Genomic DNA, 3,171 nt, shown 5'->3' with positions numbered 1-3,171 from the left:
AAATATTTTAAGTACTAAAAATGACTTAATGCAAAATTTCATTGAGATTCACCAATTAGTTTATAACAAATAAATATTATTTACTGAACAGTCTGCATCTCAATGTAACTTTACATAAATATTTTTGAATTCATAAAATACATATATTAAAAAATTGAGATTTTTATCATTATTTTATAATACATTTTCATATATTTCTATTAGAGTATAAATTTAAAAAATATTATTTTTTATTGAAATAACATTTGATCTAAATAGTTATCTCTAATTTTTTTGTATTACTTTTAAATGCAATTTATAATTTAAATTATTTTATAATTTTTTTCAAGTAATCTTACATATTGCATTTGCCTTACCTCCTTTAATGTGACAGACAAAGCATAATTATTTTTTGAAACATTATTTTATTTGCTGCTATAATTTGTATTTTGTATTTGTATTTTGCAGTTACATCACGATCAAAACTCCGCTGCGCATCGTACCGGTGAGTCGCATGATTATTTATTTATGAGATTAAATGAGTGAGTTTATGTATAATTCAGGATTCGCTATTGAAATTCGATAATTGAAGGAATAGAAGATATATAATTACATACACACATGTATATACATTTGTTACATTTATTTAAAGAAATGCGATTTTATTTTTTATTTAATCATTTTTTGTGAGAGTATAGATCTGCTTAAAATTAGAATAGATCAATTATATTTACTGCAAAACAAATTAATTTTGAATTAAGAATGTATTATTTATATGTATTATATGTATTTTAGAAATGATATGTATTGAAAATCATACTAATGTATTCTACTTATTCTATTTTTTGTTATTCTATTTATTTTATTCTTTTTATTTTTTCATGTTTAAAGATTTCCCGGTTCATTTAATTATTAGATTTATCTTAAACGATATACTTCATTATTAAAAAATTGCGCGAATCAATCAATAGAGTTTTATAAGATTATAGCTCCAGAAAAATACTTTAGTAGTAAAGACAATGTATGTGATCATTGAAATCGTGTGAGGCGAAAAGAATTATCGAAGCAGCTGTGAGCCTATTCCAATAAATTAATTTGTGAAGCAGATTCTCTTCACGATCAAGTGCTTCGTAAAACTACACAGCTAGCCAGTCAATCGAAGCAAAGTGCTTCGTTACACAGAAATCTTTTTGCGATCATTTCTTGTTGTTCTTCTGTTTAATAACATATATCATCTGTAATTGATTTTATTATTAGTACAATTAATTTTTCCAATAATCCTTGTAATTTATTATATGAGAGAGTGGGGAGAGAAGCACAGAGAAAGAGAGAGAGAGAGGAAGTTTCTTATTATATTGCAGAATTTTTAGTTTCTTATTATATTTGGCAAAAAAGATTGTTTAATAGCAATTTTTTTTCTATTATAATAAATAATGAAAGAGATAATTTAGCGAGATTTAAAAAAAAAATAAAATTGTTATTAGCAAAAAAACCGAAATTATGTGTAATAAGAGAAATAATTGAATTATAGTTATAAGTTATATAGTAATATATAATATAGTAATAAGTTATAAGTAGGAGAAAACTGGAATCAAAGATAATACGGGTAAGCCGTGTTACTTTTGATTCCAGTTTCCAAAATATGCAAATATAAGAAAGAGATAGAAGTAATAAATATATTATAAACTTTTATCTCTTTCTTAAGCTTTTGTATTTTATTTATAATGTTTTTTTATGTGTTTTTTATGTTTATTTATGGCTTACCCGTGTTACTTTTGATTCCAGTTTCTCCTACTTATAACTTATTATATATTAATTCAGTTATTTCTCTTGCTACATATAATTTCGATTTTTTTCTAATAACAATTTTATTTTCCTTTTAAAAAATCTCGCTAAATTATCTTTTTGATTATTTATTATAATAGAAAAAAAATTTATTATAATAGAAAAAAATTGTTGTTAGACAATATTTTTTGCCAAATATAATAAGAACTTAGAAATTCTGTAATATAATTAAAGATAAGAAACTTGTCTCTCTCTCTCTCTCTCTCTCTCTCTCTCTCTCTCTCTCTCTTCCTCTTTCTCTGTACTTTCCTTCATAGTATAAAAATTTAATAGGCTCTTGCAAGATTAACATAGATTCGTCTCTCAATTTCATTTACTACAAGATTTCTTCTCAATTATCTAGAAGTAGTGTGACTTTATAGATAAAGAGAACCCGGATCTATACCAAAACAACTAATAAATAACGGGTAGTAGCTATTCTAGGATCGAACGAGTTTGCAATGGTTCTATTTTCTATCTTCTTCTCTGTGAATTGTTTGCCTCTTCTCCTCTTCTTTCTTTATTATGTTGCTACTCTCTCTCTCTCTCTCTCTCTCTCTCTCTCTCTCTCTCTCTCTCTCTCTCCATCTTCTACCTTCGCGGTACTTTCATTGATAAATGGGGAAACAGAAGCTCCAGTTTCTCTCGAAGAAGACTCGCGATGAACGTAGCTCACTCTGTATCGGTCTGTGCCATCTTCGGAGTCTTTCTTCTTCCTCTTCGTGGTTGCCCGTTAACGAGGTACGAAAGCGAGAAGGCGAGTTCGAGTTGGAGAACAACATAACCATTCTGACGATCACTCGAATTGGAAACCGTGAGTTCGTTAATTTATACTGGCTACGTTAGGAAGTCCCAATTAAAATCGAGTTTAGACAGACCTTGAATAGATATTATTTCTTAAAAATACATACAATATTAAAATATTAGCTTATTGAGGTATTATTATACATTTAATACTTTCTAAATTCTTTGAAATGAAATCTCACTTTTAAAGATTGCAAATTTTGTTACTCTTTGTCAAGAATGGTAAGATTTTCACTCTTTAGAGTGAGATTCCAAACAATTTAGAAAATAGTACTATCTTACTTTTTTCAAGTGTAAATCTCGTTTAAAAAAATAATTTATATCACTGAGCGAAAGGATTTTATTAATTCAATAAGCCACCAGTATCTTTAACCGATGATCGGTAAATGTGTGACAACAAATTTTGTTGTGATTGCTGTTGTCTGCTATACCAACCAATTATTAGTAATTGAAACAAACTATATAGAATCTACCTATTTTTTGGATAAATTTTAGATTCGTTTACATAGAATTCATAGATGATCATGGAGTTTTAAGTTATAGAAAACCGACCAAATACAATCA

The 3,171-nt window shown here is 26.9% G+C and overlaps 1 protein-coding gene across 1 annotated transcript in view; it reads left to right on the top strand.

Annotated features, from left to right (window-relative positions):
* The window catches only part of LOC108687625 (discoidin domain-containing receptor 2-like), a 225,289-nt gene that overhangs the window by 396 nt on the left and 221,722 nt on the right, over positions 1–3,171 (top strand). The window contains exon 2 of the mRNA XM_018193501.1: positions 448–484. The gene's annotated coding sequence lies outside the window, so the exon portion shown is untranslated. The remainder of the gene's footprint in view (positions 1–447; positions 485–3,171) is intronic.

The sequence above is a fragment of the Atta colombica genome, unplaced genomic scaffold (genome assembly GCF_001594045.1).
Source record: "Atta colombica isolate Treedump-2 unplaced genomic scaffold, Acol1.0 scaffold210, whole genome shotgun sequence".
Classification (NCBI taxonomy): Eukaryota; Metazoa; Arthropoda; class Insecta; order Hymenoptera; family Formicidae; genus Atta; species Atta colombica.
Note: the sequence above shows the minus strand (reverse complement) of the source record. Positions and strands in the feature narration are given on the sequence as shown.